This window comes from Aphelocoma coerulescens, chromosome 2, assembly GCF_041296385.1.
Source record: "Aphelocoma coerulescens isolate FSJ_1873_10779 chromosome 2, UR_Acoe_1.0, whole genome shotgun sequence".
NCBI classification, from domain to species: Eukaryota; Metazoa; Chordata; class Aves; order Passeriformes; family Corvidae; genus Aphelocoma; species Aphelocoma coerulescens.
Genome location: NC_091015.1, coordinates 148,548,419 through 148,571,394, shown reverse-complemented (window position 1 = coordinate 148,571,394; position 22,976 = coordinate 148,548,419). Strand labels below are relative to the sequence as shown.

Here is a 22,976-nt window from a genome sequence, read left to right as displayed (position 1 = left end):
TGAAGGTCCATAGAGATAGCGTAAGAGGCAAAAGACACAAGACATAGCAAAGGAAATTTTGAGTAAATGTTAAAGAAAAAGAGATGACAGTGATGACTGTAAAACTGTAGAACTGGTTGCTAAAAGAGGTTGTGGAATCTCCAACCTTGAAGACAATAAAAAATTTGACTGGGAACCTTACCTAAACAGGTTCTTGTTTGAGCAGGAGGTTGAATTAAAACATCTCTGGAGATCCCTTTCAACATAAAACATAATGATTCTACGGTTTTATTCTCAGTTCAAAAGTGATCATGGATACTTGGTCAATTCTGAGTTAAACATTTATAAAGAATATGCTGAATACCTAACACAAGCATTCAGGTATTTTTAAGAGCATGGCCCTCCTACGTACCATTTCACAGGTTCATTGGAGTAACTGGGCTGTAAACCAACAAACAATTAGATCTCACACTTGAAAAAGCATTGAAGATTCAGTTTCATATGTAGAATTTCTCACAGCACATAGAAAAAATTAAAATCTAGAATTAAATTTCCTTTCACTTCTTAAAATCTACAATATGATGAGGGAATATCTGGGAAAGACAGATACATCTCTCCTCCTTAAGAACAGCACTAACTCATTGCAATGTCAGAATCTGAGTGTTCAGATATTTGGGCATAAACTGCACTTCATTTTTTTTTCATTCAATGTGAAATCAGCAAAGAAATTCTCATTTTCATTGATTCTACAAGCACGCAGACAACTTTGCTAATATGCAAATTTAATGACAAAGATACTTGTTTCATCTTTACGTTTAGACTTCAGGTTTTAATGGCTTTAGGAAAGCAAGAGGAAAATTAGCATCCCCAGAGCTGTTCATCTGCTTCACTTTCTCTCACCACAACGGCAAGCAATGGAAGGAGCAAGATTAAAGCCCAGAGTATGGATATCATTTTAGAGCTATTCAAATACAGAGAAGCTAAATGATCATACCTCAGCTGTACACGCCTATTGCAACTTGCGTTTCACTTCCCAAATATACTGGGTTTAAAACAGCAGACTGCAGTTTTGATAACATCTGCTACAACAAATAACAAAAAAAAAAAAGAGTGTGAAGTCTGATGAATGTTTAAACAGAACATTTTTTATGGATCAGCTAAATCTTTTCTGCTTTTTAATTAAAAGTAAAGAAAATGGAACTTAATTATCCTGTAAAGATTAGCTTGTGGGCATCTTCCTGTAAATTACTTCTAATTGAAAGCAAATTGTCAAGTGACATTCAAAGTACTGTCCTTTAAAACACAGCTGTTCTATTGCTGATTTCAGTACATTACAGTGCTTTCTTGTTACAGTAAGGCATATTTGAATATTTTAACAATGTGACTGGTTTTGTATGGATTTCCATTCAATATATCTTAATCACATTCCCTCTTCCAAAAATCGGAACTGGTTTTGTATGGATTTCCATTTAGTGTATCTTAATCACATTCCTGTCTCCAAAAACAGAAGAAATATTAGCTACCTTTTTGTACCAAATATCTTAAAGTTCTCTCTCTCCACCTTTTATGTGGAAGCTCATTGCCCTGATTAGAACATGGCATGGGTAACTGACCAGTTCTGGCTGGTAGCCTGGTACCTGGACCATTCTCACCACTGGGAGCTAATGCATTAGCAAAAACGCATTAGCATTTTAAATATTTGAAGCAATTTCAAGTAGTTTTGTTGCACCAACTACCAACTGAAAGTTCACAATCTTTTTCTTTCAGCTATTTATAAATTCTTGGGATGGTATTTGATATAGTTTCACAGTAGAACATTATCAAATAGAAAGATAAAACTATGGTACAGTAATATAAGTTTATCAAATATATTCAATCGCTTTGATAAACCACTTAAATGTGACTTATCATTCCACTTAGTACTGTAACCTCAACCCAAAAACCTGTTACTGCCTTTTATTAGATCTTCTTTAAAATGGCAAGATTTCATTTGGATGGATTAGGTTTCAGCCTTCTCCTTGAGCATATGCTCATCTACTCCAGAAAAAAGTAATTTTATCCTACAATCGTAAAGCCAAAAATAGATATCAATTTCACATTTCTACAAAAATTACCACAGCACCGGGCAATTCTAGTGTGACACTTCAGTTTTTACAAGCTTTATTGTCTCCCAGACTCTGAATTCACACACTTCTCTGCAGCAGTGAGAAAAGATTCTTAAAACTTTTCATATCAAAGTGTAGTGCTTTTACAGCATTAGGCTTGAAAAGCATGACTACAGCTGAAGTGGCTTAAGAAGGCAACGTGTTCGGACACATTCGTTTTAGACAGAAAGTATGCTTGCATATTAGAGCTGTGCCGTGACCAATTGTTCACCAGCACATAGCTGATGGTGGGCTTGAATCCCCACACACGGGAGAGGGGGAGCTGGAAGTGACTGCTGAGGGTGTCCTTTGTCTTTACTCAGACCTGCACATAGAGCTTAGTCATTTTGTAAGGAAATAGTGGGATCCCTGGGGACCTACTGCTTGTGAACCCCTCACAATGTTTCCTTTCCTCTTTTTATCTCCAGAACGTACGGCAAATGTCTTGTGGCTCTCAGCCCAATTCAGACTCATGTGTGCTTCAAAGGGTTAATGTTTGCCACGCTAGAAATTTATAAAGATGCTATGTCATCACTGGATTGGGTAAAATGTACTCACTTCTCTTATTTAGTATAAAGATCTAAAATAATAAGAAAAATTTTAAAGCACGATTTTAATAAGATCTTAATTCTATTTGAATTCTGTATCTTTGGCTTTCTATCAGGCTATCAGGTATCTGAACAACTTAGTAAAAATTATTTTTAAAAAAGTAAAAACCAGGCAGGCAAATTTTTATTGTTTTTTGGTTTCTATTCCCCAAATTTCATGCCTTATTTTATTTTATGATTTATTTTTCCCCACTATAAGCAAGAATGATATGGGAAAGAAAATTATCTTGCAGTATGTCTTAAAGGAAATGAGATACGTGGTTACCCTCACTTATTGTGGAAGTAAAATTAGAAAGATTATGCCATATTCTGCAAAAAATGCTCTCACATCCCTAAGACATAAAGAACATCCCCTGCTCACAAGCAGCGTCAATCCATCCACAGGTTGCACCTGAAGAACATCCTACATGATCAGCAGCTGGTGTCAGCTCAACAAACGCAGCTAATGTCCTCACCTCACAAACATTACACATTGCAAGCTCTGCAGCAGTAACCTCGTACAAGAATATGAAGAACCATTAATTATTTGTTCTTTGAGATTCAATTTCAAAATTTATGACACAGGAAAACAGTGTGATTCTAAAGAACATGGAAATGGAAACCAGTAAAAACTTATGCAAGTAACACATTTAATACCTTCGTGAAATGACAACACTAGGAGAGTTACTTTTGACATGGACTAATTATTGAGGCTCCTTGCTGCTTCTGGTATCTGGAGACAAATCCATGTGTGACCAGGGTGTGCCTTGGCAGCCTCATCAATACTGTCTATGGACTACACCAAGAGACTGCTCTGTAGGTTACTCAAATATACGCAGAATAGAGAACTGAAGCTGAGCCTACAAAGAATTTAAGATCATTACTCCCCTAAAAAAAATTCCTGAGAAGATCACCTCAACTTAATATGCCCTTCTGACATTCCCATTTCAACATTTCATTTTTTTCCTCCTTTTTCAATGTAATATCTAGACTGGCACATCCAGTGCAGTGCAATGACAGTGAAGATAGGGGGAAGCAGAAGCTGAACTTCATGACTGCAACAACCAACCTTTTTTTACGTTTTCATTTATAAATGTCTTGTTGGTTTCTGCAGTAATGTTCCACATAATCCTTGTGCAAGATTTCTGGGGTTTACTTTTGTTCTGACATCTATCATGAATAGAAGACAGGAAACTGATAATGCACATTAAAGGGACAGTGGTTCTCAGAAAGTTCATTCTAAGTCCCTCTAGGACCTCAGGGGAAATACCCTTTCTTAAGAGATGCTTAAACAAAAATTAACCAAAAAACACCCCAAAAAACTCCAAAACAAAAACAAACAAAAAAAACCAAAAACCCCAAACAATGAAAACAAGAACCAAGACACAAAAACCAAGCAAACAAATAAACAAAATCCACATACACATCAATAAAGACCAATGTGCCTGTCACTGAATCTCAAGTACTCCTGGCAAAAATGGGATTTAGTAATGAAAAAAAATTTTTTTAAAAAAATTCACAAATCATTCAGACCTGGTGGAGGAAAGGAGGTATTAAAAGAAGACTCCCCAAACATGTACCATTGCTCAAAGCAGCACAGCAAACTGGTGTACAAATGGTGCCAAACAGTGTACATAATCATAGCCAAATGTGCCCTCAAAATCCTTGAGGAGCTTTCTTGCAAAAAACACAATTAACGCAAGATTCAAATTTCATTTCTCTGTGATAAGCATGACACATTTTACCACTATTTAAACTCTTCCCACCAGGCACACCATCCTTCTTCCTTCATGGAAAAATGGAAATAAAAAATTTAAAATATTTTAAACTAAATCCAAACTTTAGATTTTAGAGTCATATGACAGTTTGTCTATAAGCAAATCATGTCCACCATGGAAAATCATTTTACTATTTTTATTACATTCAGGGCCAACAGTGAATCACACAGTATAGTCACATTTTTCACACATGGATGCTTATGCAGTGCAGGAGTAAGGAACAGGTAAATCCCACAGATCTACCACCATAGTATTGAACCTTCCTTCTCACTGAAGATGATAAATTTATGGTTATTTCTTCCCTTTCCACAGGGGATTTTCTAGAATAGATATAAATCCAACTATAAAAATATTAATAATTCTATTACTATCATTACAGTCATTATAATTCTTATACATTACTTGAATTACAATGCTATTTTAAGAACATTATCAGACTTATAAAATCATAAAAATATTTTTCTTCTTTTAAAATGGAAATGGAAACAGATTCTTTACACCACTACAGTATTTCCAGAGCGATGTCACTGTGAAAAAGAAGAGTATCATTAGACATGAGTGGGTAGCCAGCTTGAACATATCATGTATCCTATAAGCCAAGCTCCAAGACTGACGTGCAAGGTACAACAGACTTTGCCATACAGCTCTATCCACTGCTCCCATTTTTTTTGAAAGAAACAATTGAGGCCTTTGATCTCTGCAAAAAGCATCAGATTTTAAAAAGGCAGACTTTAAATATTTTCCACAGTTCCTCCTATCCAGACATCAAAAAGTCACCAGAAATCACAAGTAGAAGCAGCATCGAGCTTCCAAAAGGTGAAGCAAATCATTTCAATGAGTGTAGCAGTTTTCAAAAACAAAACGTAGAGACTAAATCCAAGAACTTTCTTGGGTTCTTTGGATCTGGTCTTTCAGACAGTGTTTCTGGTATATCAATCCTACCCAAGACACTAATATAGCACTAAGGAATGAGTGCCTTAAATACCTCTCTTCATTAAAGCCAGGTCACAGAAATACCTGTATCATATCCAAAAATGCACTGATAAACAATTTCATAAACAATTCTACTTCTGAACGAAAATGAAGCCTAAAAAGTAGTGCATGTCTACTAAAATTTGGTATCCCACATACAACTAGGATATAAATACTAACAAACAAAATTAATCAAGATTCTGTAGTAGAAGGGAAAAGAGGAAGTGGGGGTGGGGGGAGGGGGGAATCCTCCCCAGTTAATCTCAAAATGCAGCAAGGCATACAAGATCCTAAAACTTCTCCTAGTAGGCTCTTCTTCACATTAGGCTCTCTGGAATCCTCCTATCAATCCTCCATGTAGACACACACACATACATGCACACTATTTTTGACATGTCTAATTCCTCAATTTGAAAAATGGGACATAAAATTGCTGATACACAAGCATGAACACTTGCTCACTCCTTACCCTATGGGAATTCAAGAGAAGATGCTTCTCTGTGGGACTTCATGCAAACAAGAATTTGAATATTTGAGAAAAATTTAATGTTAATTAGAATTATTAAATATATTCAAGTTTTACATATGGAAAGATCTGTAAACTCTTTTTTTTATTCTGAAATACCTGTCTCTTCAATTATTTTTAAACAACATTTTTCATCTGACTATTATGCATGAGATGGATACAGAGAAAAGACAGATTTCTGACATACATTACAATACTTAAAATTCCACTTTTATTTCAAAACTGAAAGGCAGTCATGTCATATTCCAGTACCTAAGGTAGCTAATTCCTGTCTGCATCCCAATATTTACATCATTACATCATTTATATTAGTATTAGGTGCCCAACACAATGTAACAACATAGCACAAACTATTGACTTGTTTGGAAAGTTATTTTCTTTGCTAGAGAAGAAAGCAAAAGCCTTCAAGTAAGATCTTTAGCAAGTAAAAATATAATGATAACAAATAAAATACAGCTACATTATTTTTTATTTATTTTTTCATATGTTCAGGTTGTTTGGTTTGGGGTTTAACATGATCCATGATACAGTCTCTGTAAAAGTTAGCATAATGAATTTTAAGGTAGCTTTAAACGGAAATTTCAACTGCATGGGTAGAGATAATCTGAAATTCACATTATCCTTCACAAAGTCTTCTATTCCACAGAAACCTGGAATAGGCCATTACAAGAGATTTGTACCCAACAAGTTCTTGCATTTTCACATCCACTCCTACACTGTAGAGATCTTCCTATACCAATCTTTCACGGACAAAAGGAGTAACAAGTTGCAGTATAGCAAGTTATATACTAATTCTCAGACTTGAGGCTGAAAGACTCAAGACTAGAATACGCCCCATATGGGCTGTGGGGGATCCTACTCTAACTTTCACAAATTGCCAAAGAGAAAATAATTGTTTTCAGTGATCCCTCCTTAGTTGCAAAGTAAAAATAAATAAATTTAGCCATCTAAAATAAAAAATTTTGGTCAGAATTCTTTAGTGTCCATTTTGCAATACCTCTGGAAATTACTGAGTGTTCAAGCACATCTAGAAAACATTAAAGTATTTGGGGTTACACCTGCTTCCTGAGCCATTATAACTGAAAAATGTTTGTGTTATCATAATACCTTTATTATAGGTCAGTGTCTGTTGTTTATAGTATCAAGTTTAAACATGTAAACCCCTATTTAGACAGATATTCCCCATACCTTTACTCAATGGGCTGCCTTAAGAATATTCTTTTCAAAAATAGAAGTTTTCACATAATTCACCTCTCAGACTGGAGTCTGACTCCTGGGCTATGCTAACAAACAAATGCATCCAGCACTCAACCAACCACATGGGAATTCCTCCCCTCTTGGAAGATGGGTTTACATCCAGAGATAAAATTTTATGTACTCCTTCTAGCAAAGCAAAAGTACTTACTATTTTGTCACAATCTTCAAGAACAAGAACAGGAAATTATATAAATCACATGAATACACTGTGTGTATACATAAATACAACATAAAAATTATAATTTCTTCCCACATTATGCAAATGACATAAATTCTGAATTTTTAAGAACGGATGTGGCTGCTTCCCATCCCATTTCACCTTCTTCCAAAACGACATTCTTTTAGAAATTTTGACCTGTAAATATCAAGACATAACTCCCCTTTAGAAAGATTTTAGGCAAAGAAAATCAGGAAAAAAACTGCACTTAGTTTATAAGTTTTTCCTTTTATGAATAATTTAGAAAAAATCTTCAGGTTTTTTAATTATTTCTAATTTTTCTTCCAATAAAAGAGTTGCTATATTTATCAAAGTTCTTATATATTATGTAATCAACTATTTAAGCCTATTTCCAATATGTAAGCAGGTAACAACTGCAATCACAAACATTGCCTGCTATCGTTCTAAGTAATCACATAAAATAGAATGTAACTGACTTCTCCAAAGTCTGAGTTCTCTAAGGTTTCTCTCTCTTCATGAGCACAGTAATTGACAGTTCAAGAAGGACATTTTGATATATAAGAACAATCTTGAAAGACAAAAAAATATTTCTGAGTAATTACCCAAACAATCAATAACTCCAAACTAACATGCAGTAACAGTCATCCTTTGATATAAGTGGGAATACATATAATGGAAAAAAGTTCAAAATTGATATCTACCTTGAAAGTATGAAGTGCTTGTAGCAGAAGGATCACACTAAAAAAATGAAAATAGAAGGATAGACTGCGCTCCACATCTCAGCATGTTGTTCTGGGTTCCAGATATTAAAAAAAAATCCGCAACACTCACAAAAGAAACAAAACAAACAAAATCAAACAAACAAACAAACAACAAAAAAAAGCCCCCAAAAAGCCATACCCACTTCAGAGTTCAACACTGATCTGACTACTAGTCTGATTTTTGGGCGCCTGTTTGCAGATGCAGTAGAGTTATCAATCCAAGCAGACACACAATCCGGGTCCAATGTCACTTCTCCTCATTATGTTAATAGTTAATACATGCAAATGAAAACACTCTAGCAATTTGATTTCTTTGAAGATAGTTTGCATATTGTCTTAGCCATAATGACTGTACACTTCTCTCAGCCTCGATTTATGCAAGGGTAGTTTAGTTCATTTTTATCAGCTCAAGTTCATTTTGGCTGCTACTGGAATGTATGTGTGTGTTTCTTTTTTACCTTTCACCTAATTACCATTCAGGTACCATAAGCAGATTTTTCATGCTATTGGTGTTTTTCTTAATTAAGAAACAAATGAATTCTCCCTAGCAAAAAAGATGGAACAACAGAGTAAGATGCCAGAGGCTGATGTTCTGCTTCTTAATTGAAGCTGCTTCATTGTTAGGTGTCTGTTATGAGGGGGCAGAAGTGTCAGGAGTTTACTGTGAATAGTATAAAAATAAAAGCATAAATACTACTTTAAAAATTACGAATGAATACAGAAATATATTCTTTACTGGCATAACTCAACTACACTGTTCTCCCTTCCTTTAGGAGAATAGGTTCTTTAAGTGTAAATTATTCTTCACATCTGGAAAGCCCCAGGTTCTAATCCCAGCCCAGAGTGAATTCCTTTCTTTTTCCTTTGTCTATAATCTGCACCCTGCTTGTGTGCTCATGTTGTTCAATTAAGGAGGTACCTGAATTTACCAGTGAGAGGAATTTTGTTATTTTTCCTTCATCCTTTCAGCAAAACAAGTCTCTCTCGCTCTCACTCCCTCATCCCCTCCCATCCCATACCCCTCCAATCTCTGTTTCTAAGTCACACTTTTTGCTTCATTTCAGTGCTAGGTTTTCCCCATACACCCAAAACACCACCACCATCACTTGTAAGAAATTCAGGACAGTATGCTAGTCAGCACAATATTCTTCCACTGTAGTTTAACAAGAAATTTAGAATTTCTAAGCATCAAGGCCTAGGAATGTTGCATTCTTCTTTTAACACACTTAACATCTTCTTTGGACATCCTTTAAGGGTCACATCGCCCTAAACCACATGGCTCATGTCATGGGAGTAAATTGGGATTTGAACACAGACAAATGAGATGAGAAATCATTTGGTCCTAAGAGTTTGAAACTGCAACACATGGTCAAACATCAGCATTAGCCCCACAGCATAAATGCAGAGACCTACAACTAACATCTGTTTGTAATAAATATACAATATTTGTGTAATAATTGGAAATCAAATATCTGACAAAGACTAAATCCTACCACTCCTTATGGACACAATCTCTGTTTCGATAGGAATTATTGGAACGTAATAACTACAAAACAGTATCTCCCTGCACACACAAGAAATTAACTCACTTTTCTATTCCGACACTTTTCCATTATGTTAAAGGGGAATGCCAGGAAAACAATGAAAACCAAAAATACTTTTTAGTACAGTATTAACCACAGATCAATTTTGAGATAATCCATATCACACTGAAATGAAGCACTGCATATTGTCTTGAAGAAATAAGTCTGTTACCAACAGAAACTGATCTTCTATAGAAAATCTTTCTATATTTTCTCCATGTGCTTTGATCCATGATTTTGGACACAAAAAGCATCAAATTTATTTTCTGTTTCATCAATACATGCAAATGTTTCATGCAAAGAGTTTCATCAATATTAATACTAAACTGATATATCTGTTGATGTAAACCATGTGTCATAAGGCAGTAATATTTTTATATATATTTTTAAACGGAAACTATGGAAATGTGTGAGAAAGACTTTTTTCCTCCCACTTCCTTCCCTTGCTGGAGGTTGTTTTTTTCTCTCAGCAGAGAAAGCTTGATCCAACACATAAAGCAATTTAACACTATGAGGCTTCTATTTATAAATCTTTGCTTTTCCAAAGAGAAATAGTACAATTTCAGCTTTTTTTCTTAAAATATACATAAGATGTCAAACATTATGAAGAAAGCAAAGATTCAATTTTGTTCATTTTTCTACTGATTTTACATATGCAATTCCTTAAGCTTGACTGTTATTTTACAGCAATTTCAGTAAGAAGGAAACGAAACCTCCTGTCAGTAGTTTAATTTCACACAGAGCTGTAATCACTGCTCACAAGGAAAAATAAAAAAATGTCTGCTGGTAGTCTCCACACAGCAAACAAAAAACCTTTGCTCTTCACCGACTGGACTGACTTTTTCTGCCTCTCTGCTGCAGTCTCAACTTCATTTTTCCTCTCAATCAGTCTCTGACCTCCTCACATGGTGTCCCTGCCAAATTCTTGGCATTGGAAGTGAGGGGGAAGAGGCCATACCATAAGCGTGTTGATAATGAGGAGATAGAAATAGAAAACCAGCTGGATTGTCCTAATAAAGTATGTCTGGGATTCAGAGACACAACAACTCCCTGTTCAGGTCACTGTTCAGCATTTTAACCCTTTGCATTCCAGATTGACCTTTCACTGATCTCCACTAATTTATTAAATTAACACTTAATATGAAATTGTACTTGAAAAATTCACTTTGATTTCAATGAAACCTATGACCTGGTTCCATCTAACTGTATCTTAATGATGTCATTTTCACCTGCAACATGCAAATGAGTCCTGGAAGAATTTTTGCTCATTGTTTTTCTCCTTTTCTGGTATCTTAAAAATGCCAATACTGTCATATTTGACCTTTGTTCTTTTGATGAACTATGTCTTGGTTCACTGATGCAATTTAACAGCTTTCTAAATCTCTAAGGTAGTAAATTATTGTTTTCTCTTTATATCAATTATTAAGCACTGGACATAAAACTTATTTCTAAGAAATCCCTATTTAAGCTGATTTGATTCCATCTTTTACAGTATCCATCTTTTACACACTCCAGGAGTTCCCCACACTGTCCTCATATTCATTTACAGCAGTGATAAAGACCTTCAACGAGGGCACAAACCAAAGGAGGAGGAAAATAAATGTTGTGGTTTTGGTTTTGCTTCTTAGTCACACTTCACATCTTTTCATAGAGCACTATCAAGCAAAAAGGGCACAAACCCAATGCCCTCGAAGTCATAAACAGGGCAGCCAAAAAGCCTTTTACTATTCAGTTTACTTGCTCTTCGTTATATTCATTCTCCAGTGACTGGTCACACAAAACAAACACAGAATAGATATAACACAACTAGGAAGGAGAGTCCTCAATTTCTTGAAAATTTGCCACTGTTTCCAGTATGGCATAACTTCAGCAGCTTTGCTGAAAAATTCTGGTTACTCATTTAGAAAGTATTCTTAAATTATTTATAGAAATGGTGACTCTAAAGTTGTCATTTCCCAGCTGTTATGAGACAGTGGTACTATACCTAATGGTACATTTCTTAAAAAAAAAAAAAAAAAACACAAAACCAAAAAAAAAAAAAAAAAAAAAAAAACACTTAAAAAGTGGCTAATTTACCTTTAATGTTTTGTAAAGGGATTGCTTTTCACTCTGGATATATTTTTCAAAAAAAGGAAAATAATAACTACCTCACAGACAATGAAACAAATTTAGGTCTTACCACTTATACAAATGAAGAAGATCCAACAAAACACTGAGGTTCAATTTTTAGAAAAGTATTTCATCTGAGGTAAGATATATAAATACGAAGAAGTAGTTATTCCTTCAGCAATATTCAGGAGAACACTAAGATACCCATTTTCTATTCATTTCTATTAAGTGGCAACTTTGGAAAGTGCTTTGGAGGCCAAGTGGAATTAGTGAGAAATAGTGTCTTTTCCCAAATTTATCATTCCCAAATTTACACCAGCTACCCCAATGACAATCAGTAACTTCTTCCCATTTGCCTGGTGCAACAAGTGTGTGTATAAGGCTTAGCCTAATTACTCCACATAGTGAATCCAGGAAGGGCCACATGGCCCTGCTTTTATATAACTTCTGTTAACTCAGCAAACCACTGGCCTTTGGAGTCCCTTCTGCTATATAGGCAGACCAGCTATATATATGTATGTATATATAAATATTTAAGATCTGTTTCTTACATACATATATATTTATCAGAATGTAAATGTCAGAGTCTTACCAATCTCTTATTGGGCCTGGCTTTTCTTTATTAGAATCATGTGATCAAGGAAAGAGATTCTGTATTCCTTTTTATTAAGAGGTATTTCAAACATTAGCAAGCTCTATTGTAGAGATGAGTATGATTAAAAGTACACAAAAAACTGTACTTCATCAGGTAAACAGGTCACAAAGGCCTTGGGTTCTATTGCAGGCTCTACCAGTACCTGTCTGATAAATAATCTCCAGTCTCTGATTCAAAGTTTTGCCAAAAACTGAGTAATGATACTGATTGTTCTTCGAACAGGAAAAATCCAAAGGAGCAAGTTATTACTTACCAAATTATAAGAGAACGTGACAGAAGTACAAAGAAATCTCACACTGAAGTCTGTCTACAAATTCTATCTACAGATTACTCTCTATTACTAGCCAAGAACTCAAACAATAACCTGCAAATAACTCTCCATTAGTAGAGGATACATGGCTTTGACACTGCTGCTTGGTAGTTTTCTTTTAACACCAGAAAGGACACAAGAAAAATAGAAACATGACATATGTATTCTTAAGAAATTTTTGTTCTGCAGACTATAGAATGTGTCTTCTATTACTCTGAGAAAATATAATTCCTACAGCAAGGTTACAAATGTTGTGCTTCTAAAGTGAGTCCATCACTCACTAACAACTGTTTTACTCCAACAGAGATTACATAATTATTATCAGATAAGTAACTTCCATCAGATATAAGGGATGAACCACTCAATCAAAATGCAAAAAGAAAAGGAATGGCATAATGATCTAAATACATATTTTCTTTTATATGCAGGTTATCACAGGCATAACACCTTGCCATGACATGAACTCACAATTAGAACAAGCAGTGCATCGTTAATGTGCAAAACAAAATGGAATTTGAACATTCATTCCATGTACTTCACTAATAAAGTACTACTTTATACAGAATGCAGAACATTTAACACACTCTCCTGAAGTTCCTCTAATAAGATGATTAATTAGGGAACAAAACACAGACATCAGAGGTGCCCACAGTTTTTCTTAATATTTTACATACAAATGCAATCACATAATTCAAGTATCAAAATATATTTGAATGTATAATCTATCAAAGTTATCAACAATTGCGCCTCACAGATTTTCAGCATTCCTGTATATAGTACAAACAAGTTCTATGCTTTCTTCCCTTCCCAAAAGAAGAAAGAAAAGGAAGGAGGGAAAAAAAGGTATTAGGATGTCCTAAATTCCCTGGATTCAATAACGTATTTCTTTTTGCCTACAAATGAACAAACAATGCTTCATTCTTCATGATACTTCCCCTTCTAGGAAGAGATCAAATTCACACCAATTTTTGAGGCTTTTCTCATGTTTAACAGCTTTCAAGTCGTCCTCACAATACTGCAATCTAACACAAACAAGCCAGGACACAACACCAAATATTCAACGTGTTACATGAGAACAACTTAGAAGGTAAAACCTAAAGCCTAAAGATCAGGACTTTTTGTGAGAAGCTTAAAAACAATAAAATAAAAACAGATGATCACATATGGGCAAAATACTGTTCTATGAATAATTCAATCAGAGCTAAACTAAGTGTTGTGTGATAGCTCAGTTGCCATAAACACATTTTATTTTCACTGATCTTATATTTTGTTTTTCAAAAGGCTGAGAGAAAACATCATCACTCACTTCCATGCAAATCTTTACCTCTGCCAGTCTCTGTGTCTTTTCCTTATAAAGGTAATTTACAGAAATTCAAAATCCTTCATTTACACTTTTGTTTCATATTACTTCTATTAGCAAAATTGTTCATGATCTCTATAAAAGCAGGTCAGTTTTGCATAATATGCCTGGTTTCTTTGTAATGTCGTACTGTTATACATTCTGGTATGTTATAAATGAGAGCTACATAAAATAAGCAATTAGGCATAAATTGAAGATACATCATCCTTAAGGTGAAAAAATCCCCACCAGACTTGGCACTGGACTTTTTTGTTTGCTGTTTTGTTTTAGGAAAAATTTTTCTGGGCACAATATAAAAATGCCTGGCATCTTAAAATCCCTCAGAATGTAGAATATCTGATATGAATAAAAGAGGAACTGGTTTTGGCACTGCAGTTACAAATTTCAAAATGTAGGATGACGACCTAGAGAAGATGAACTCTGTATGATTGTGCCTATAAAAGTATAAGATCAAAATCTAAGACACAGAACTTATTTCCAGGACAAGAGTCCACAGCGCTAGCAGCAGCTTAATAAGACAAGCATGGCAAACTTTTCAAATTTGGAGGTTTCATGGTAGCTCCTCCCCCTACACGATCTTGCTACAAAGTAAGATTTTAAGATTTTCATCTGAAATGAAATATTTCCACAGGTCTTTTGGAAGACAGAAAGGAAAATCTCCTAAGAGCTATACTTGCTATGATAACACTTATGCACATGCAAGTTATATAATGCATTTATATTACACACACATGGAAATTTCCAATAAAAGGAGGACAACAGTATAGCTTATCAACAGAAACAGGCATGAAAGAATCTAAGAATTTAGATGCTACTCCTGAGAGCACTAGTTAGGGCATCTTAAGTGATGTCAGCGAGAGCTGTAGGTGTTGAGAATCCCTTAACCTGAGGCAACAACTAATGCAAAAAAACCCCAAAAAACAAAGCACAAAACCAAACAAAACAAACAAAAAATCCCACCAAAATAAAATGCCCATGGATTGGAAAGTATGGACTGACCACATTAGGAAACCTAAAGCATAAGCTTTCATTTCTGTATTTCTGAAATGGAGGCAATATTTCCAGAGTTTGTCTGTTTCAAGGGGTCTGTTTAAGATACAGCATGCAAGACTACTCAAAAAATTAAAAAATAATTACTTCATCATTTCAAGCTACATGCTTACGACTACTATTATCTTTACCCATGGTATGTTATTCTCTTCAAACAAAATAAGTGTATTTTATGCTAGATTGTTGCTATTCTGCCTCAATGCACATTAATTCTCACATACACTGAGATACATATATACATGTTTATTTAAATAAGGATGATTGTAAAGGATTCTTTAAAAATCTCTTGTTTGAAATAATTCTCAAGTTCAAATAATTAGTCAAAACACTTCCATACATGCAGAAACACAAAACTTTCTATTTAGCTTATGATTAATATTTTTAAGAGTGGGGTTTTTTTTCTCATGACCTGTTACAAAGACAGTTATTTAAATAATTTCTTGCAAATATGAACTGCCATTGAAGAATAATGTAGTGTTCAGCTCACCACAGATAACAGTGAAGCCTCTAAAAAGATGCCAAATAATACCATCTGCATCTTGGTACTTTTACTAACAAGAACATCTGCCCACTAAGAAATGACTATAGACTAGTGAACTGATTGCAAAGTATTTAAAAATGTTTTTCTTATAACAAATCAATATTTTAATAATAAATGTGATTAGTCTTCACCAATTATTTTTTATGTTTTATAACATCCCTGCAAACAAAATTCAAATCACTACACAACTTGGGACTCCAGTAAAAAGTATTTTGGAAGAATGTGGGACTAGATTAACATAAAACTGCACCAAGTTAAACATAAAAGACAAGCCAAAACTGCATTTCCCTGATGGCATCACATCCATATTCTCCAAAGATTTTTCTGTGAATGCAAAAGCGTGCTTTCATTTTCAAAAATGAGTACATTTGTGCAAAATGGGTGTTATTCTTCTCTTACACTGGTATTGCTGGTGCACAAATCACTCTAAAGACTTGAAAGAATTTACACATGGCAAGAGTAATACACCAAACATTTCTTTCTCATTTGTTTTATAATGTAAAGGCTATAGTTTCAAACACAATGCTTTGACTGACAATTGATGTCGAAAAACAAATTTAGCCAGAATTTGTGGCATAATAATGCCATACCTGAATCTGACCTTTCTGGACAGTGAAAACTTCTGAACCAGGAGCCAAAAAACATCAAAATGAATGGCAGACTATTCAGACCAGTCATAACATCCCCAAAGCACACTCCCACTTAAATGAGATTTCCTAAGCTGCAGGACTAATCATAAAATTACACAGTCTAGCTGGTCTAAGTAGCTGATTGTTACTCTTCATTTATAAGAACTGCTGATCTTGATTATTTTGGCAATATTAATTTTTTTCCCCTTTTTGATTTACCAACCCCAATTCTCCTCTTTGTGCAACTAAATGAGTCTCAATTGTATAGCCTAGAGGTGTAAAACTCCCAAAGAGCCAACAAAGCAGGCTACCATCCTGGTCAAACCCAAGTATTATACTTTGAAGAAAATTCTAATAAAGCTTTCTTCATTTTTATTAAGCATATAATTATATCTTGGAAAACTTCAGTACAAGATGTTCAAAAAATAATTACTTATTCTGTGATGCAACATGTTTGTCAAAGAAACACACCTGAAAATCTAAACCCTATGTTCAAATTATCATAGGCTTATATAGCTTATTTCAGACCATTTGTAGCAATGCTGCAAGAGATCAGGATAATAATGTATGAAAACTTAACAAAGCTCTGATGCCAAAGGGATGCACCAAGATAATATAAATAATACTGGAGAAGCTCTTAAACCCTTCCACAGTCTTGTCTTAAATCTGCATTCATAAATAATTCTCTAAGCCTTGAGTTCTGTGTTTTAAATTATGTCTTTAACATACAGCTCAAAAGAGAGGTATAAAAACAGCCAGGATAAAACTGTGTTATTTCTTGGAAAAGACCTTTTGTTTAATTATTATTTCTTATATGAAACAGGTCACCAGAGATTAGACACTAAGAAAACAATCTTTCTTGAAATATAACTAATCACTGTTCAAATGACCACCAGTTCACCTGCACTGATCACTTATTACTGGTAACACTCCAGGTTACACTACAGGTTCTTTCATACTGCATTCCAGCTATACTATCAGCAATACAGCACCTTGCAGAATTCATCTTACTGATATTAAGTCAGCAGCATTAGCTGAGACCCAACTGTCCTTTGGAGATGTGACCCTTAAAACTCAGAGAAAAGCGATACATTATAAAGGATTTCTAGAGAGTATCAAACTGTCCAAAAATCTAAATTCAAATCCAAGCTGTCCAAATTCCAATTCTGTGGCAGTTGTACACATTTTCATGGCCATCTTGAAAATCTTTTTCATTCCAAAGATATTATGTCTCAATTTTCATTTGCACATTTTCTCTCCTTCTGTGACTATTACAGAGAGTGCTAATTGTAAATGCATTCTGAAAAAAAAACACACACCCACACAAACCCCCATAAACACTCAGGTGGTCATGGTATGGTCACAGATTGATAAATTATCTCCAGTTCACAAAAACACACTTAACATAAATTTATTTTAATTATATTTAAGTATAACATGCTAATTGTTCTTAATCTAGTGAAAAATACATACTTGTATATATAAGGTACAATGTGCTATCCTGTACAAAACGGGTCACAGAATAACAATATTTCACAAGCTGAAATTAATTTATCCACAATGTTGTATTACAAGTTAAGTCCCTCAAAATATCAGTAACATAAAACTCATTGCACCTGCAGTGACAAATCCATTGTGAAAACCAATTTTCAAGGTCAGACTTGATAAATCATTAATTGCTACAAATTGTAATGCTTAAAGCAAATACAGAAATTAAATAGCAAAACTGGGCTTTTTTGTAATTCACTGGTCCAACAGGTACACTTTCTATGTTTTTATTTCTTTCTCTCACAATTGAAAGTCTTTTGATTTTTGCATTAATACTGACCAGATTACTTGGCCTTGAAATGGACCATGGAAAGTTAAGTCTTGTAACTAAAGAAAATCTTAATCCAATACCCCACCTTGTGGGAACCCAGCACTGCCTGACACTGTACAGAAACTGACCTTTTTGTCCTTCAGACTTGCCTACCAGGCCCCATCTTCTATCGCAAAAGCCAAATCATCTGATCCCAAACTAACTGTCAACTGCTTGTGATGGTGGGGAAGCCAGACATCAATCAATCAGTTTTTATCAGAGCCACTCTTCGTTTTTCTGTTGTGCTCATCTTATCATCTGACCCAGTTGTAGCCCTGACTTCAGAAGCTTAAGTAACTTGATGACAAAATATGCGTCTGTTTGTCCAAGATGCACATTGTTAAGAAGTGCACTTGTATTTTTAGCAACTAGCTAATATTTTTCCCAGATAAACTGTCAAATATTTGAGATTTTTTTCTCAGTTCTAAAGTTTCCTAGTGCTCACTGAAATACCACAATGCATTTTTAGAACAACTATCAAGCAAGTTCTGGGGGTTTTCTTAAAAAATAGAAATATATATGCATTTTTATTTAAAAATTAAGCCGTTTCCTTACAAACTTAAGCTAGTTGGGAGCCAAGGGCCTCTCAGAGGTAATCCATCCTATTCACATACACGTTGCTATTCAACTGTGCTTCAGTATTTTTCATATGAATATAGATTATTGACAAATTAAACTGCCCCAAAAATCAATAATTTTATGGACATACAGATTTTCTCTTCTGCATCCTACAAAACTAGAGCATTTTGTCTACACTTGTTTTGAAATGGATGAAGTACAATTAGCAGATACAATACTCAAAACCCAGTAAAATTGAAAGCTTCCAAAAATGATCTGTTACTGCTTCTAAAAGCCTTTTCATACATATTTATTAGTGAAGACTGTATCATGAGAGGGTGGTAGGGAGTGGAGACAGGTTTTTTGAGGGGTTTTTTTTAGAAAAACTACTGCTACTTCAGCTTTGGTAATTTTACCACTGTCTTCATTGGCTTAACAACTGCGTCCTACTTTGACGCATCAGTTACAGATGGTTCATTTTCTTTGCATAAAGCCATATAAAATGTTTGACAAAAATCCTTGCTGTACTTCTTCAAAACTTCAGAGCAGTGATCTTTATTGTCATCTAATATGAAGCCTGAATTTGAAAGTGAAAAGTGAATACAAAACCTAGGAATCTACAGAATATATACAAAATTTCAAGTAGATCTGACAATGTCCTTGCAATTTTTTCACAATAACTTATAAATGTTAACCTACACATTCAATAATAGAAATCAAATCAAGTCTTAAATAGCAGGGTTATAATGATGATCCCAATTACACAAGTAAAACACAGCCCTCCTTTGAGGCTTGTGCTGCAACTACAAAAGTAAAAAATAGTAACATCCTGTACAGAATTTCTTCTCAGCCTAATAAACACCTCCATGTATCACTGTAAAAAAATTTTTTTCAAGATTATTCCATTTCAGCAGGGAAAACCTTTACAACAGACACACAGAAAGACTTCTCTCATCGAATTTGAGTCTATGAGGAATTTCTTATTTTACAGTAAAATTCATTCTGTTATCATTAAAAATCACTTTCCAATAATAATTACAAGCATGTTTAGAAAGTAATTATATTTTTCTATATAACTTTTGCCACAACAGTTGACTTTTACTTCTCGGATAATATGAAAAGGAACATGTATAGCACGGGAGACAAAACGCGAATTCTGGAATTCCTTTGAACATAATGAAAACACTTCATTTAAACCTAGTCTCTATTCTACTCTACATTCTAATTTTACATACGCCAAACTGTTAGATACCATTTGTGGTTTTGGGTATTTTTAAGCTCCTATCCTATAAACATTTCACATTCATTTTAAGTAGTATCAACGGGACTGCTTCTGTGAATGAAGTTAAAAATTGTATTCCTTAAGTTTCTCATATATTTATACCTTCCAAAAAAGCGTTAGATGGATGGCAAACCCAGTAACACAGGAAATGCTGTAGTATTTTACTGCAGTTGGCATCAGACCTTTATTATTTGGAAAGGAAAAATGGAAAGGTGTCTGGATTCAAGAAGATTTTTACTGTCCTCTGGTACACTGAATGTAAGGTAAAAAGACCGAGTACAGTAAAACAGCATGCGACATGCAGTTGTATCAGCTCATCACAGTCTGAAAGCTTCAGTTGTCTGGAAGAATAAAGCAACATCACTCTAATTCACTTATATGAGTGCAAAGAGTAATAGATGAGAAGAGTTTATAAAGATATGTCAGAATAACTCACTAATTACTAAAGCATTGTTATTTTTGATACTCTGTTACTAAATTATATTCACATTGTAAAATGATTGTAGTTGAACAAACCTTGACCATAAAACTTTTGCAAAACAATACGGTGGTAATCAAAAAATAAGAAAGTTCAACGTGCCACTTCAGCTTGATTTATACACTCACAGTTAAGAAATTGAATTAATATAAAAAAAAATTGAAGAGACAAATAAGCCTTGCACCCAATTAGCTCTATAAATATAAAAGGTTTCTGATGATAAATACATCATCACACTTACTAAACATGTTTTCAAATCCCAGCTAGTTCTTAAAAATATAAACAAGTATTAGCATTTACAAAGGGTGACAGTGTTACAAAACACCCTTCCTCAACACAGGACACATGAGATATGAAAAATGAGAAGATCAATGGAAAATAACAAGGATAAAATCTATTCAATATCTGTAATAGGCAAACAGGAACATTTTTTCTTTATTGCTATATTTTAACTTACACAAACTAATTTCAAGGTTACAATTACACACACAATATCAGGAGCTATTAAAATACAACAGATGATTGTGTAACACTTATAGCAAACTAGATCTCTTTTTCTTTTCTAAAAAGGAAAAGGCTACTGTGACAACTGCCTGCATCTGCTACCAACTCATGATGGCACTACCCTTTCAAAGCATTAGATAAAACTGAATAATCAATAAGAACTGTCAATACCGAAAAGTGATTCCTTCTACAGTGTAAGCTTTATGCAAGTGTTTGGGTTTTGGTTGGTTGGTTTATTTCACAATTTTTTATAAGAACTCTTCTTCAATATTGCAAATGTACTGAATTGATCTTACTGCATTTGGGATTTCCTAAAACAATATTTAGCTGCATCAGGAAAACACACAGATTTTTTTGTTCCGTCACACGCTAGAAATGAAAAATAATAAATAAATATTATGACTAGGAGGCAAGAATATTGATAGTCTTCATCTATATACACTTCTATCTGTATGTTCGTCTCCAATAAAGCATGTCCTAAGGAGCTATCAGACAAATAGAAACACACATACACTTACAAACAACTGGGTAAAGAAAGTGCACTTGTGTCTCAAAGTAATCCTTGTGCTTGCAATCATCAAGTCTTTAAATCCCTCCAAGAGAGATTTAACCACACTATGACTATATATAATAAAAAATCTCAGGTGCATTGTCTAAGAAGAGAACTTTAAAGAAGCACTTAAGAATATAGAAAAATGGAGGTTTGACATGATAAAATAGCATTATCAGTACTTTATTATCACAAACTCATGAGATAATTGTATCAACTTATAAAACACAAAAAATAACTAACTAGACTGTAGCGTTCAGATTTTCCATGATGGCTATTTGCCATTAATTCCGGAGTGAGTGGAACGTTGATATTCTTTCTCTACACTTCTCAAATACTTTCTTAAAAAAAATCTCTGAAGCGAGAATGCGTAATAAAATCTGTTCCTTCTACCAATTCCTAATCTATGTTTCTGCACTATTTCTACAGTTACTAAGTGGAAGAAACCCTAACCATACATTGATTGGGAAAAGTAATATTACTGCATAAATGCTACATAATTTCCATACTTTCACTTTAAATCCTGTTTGTCCAATGCAATAAATTACTAAACTGTAAATAGTCTTGACTACACAATTCTCCTCTACCATTGTGTCATCTCAAAAAGACAATCTGACAGTAATGGTAATGACACCCTCTCAGACAAGCCTGTGGGCATTAATATTTAAATCTTACCTATCCCTTGTGATTGGAATTCAGCCTCTATTCACAAACAAAAACTAAATCAATGTTCTTAGAGTTCAAACTAGATCCCTAAACAGTTTGCCACTCTCCATGCACAGATAAGATAAACTTTCTTTGACCCAAGAGATGAAGTTGCCATGACGATCAGAGAGTCCACTTTCTATATTGATATTTTGCTGATGTAACAACAAATAGAACCAGATCCTAGGGCTGATAATGGTGATTAATTAATACTAATATTGATCCCTACAAGCAAGAGACAAGGCTATTAACTTGAAGCCTGAAAAGTCAATTGTTACCTGTGGCAGAGATACTAGAAGCTGATTTTGAGACATAATAAACAAATGTGCTATCTTTATGCTAATACCTTTAAAGGGGTACATCGCTTTCTCAATCACAGCAATTTCACAACTCAAACTTATTATTTTAGTTAAATCTTTTCATCTGCATCCAAAAGAGAGAAATGAACTTCAAGATTTCGAATAGAAGCTATACAAACTGCTACACACTGAATACCTGTAACATGAATGACTAAATGCACTCTTACACTATATAGCGCAAAGAAAGCTTAAGCAGACTTTTTTAGAGAATATATAATACACAAGTCAAAGGATTTTGAATAGAAATGGCGAACATACATTTA

General features: G+C 34.2%; 1 protein-coding gene across 3 annotated transcripts in view; it reads right to left on the bottom strand.

Annotated features, from left to right (window-relative positions):
* ZFPM2 (zinc finger protein, FOG family member 2) overlaps positions 1-22,976 on the bottom strand; it is a 306,084-nt gene that overhangs the window by 276,726 nt on the left and 6,382 nt on the right. The gene's annotated exons all lie outside the window — the stretch shown is intronic.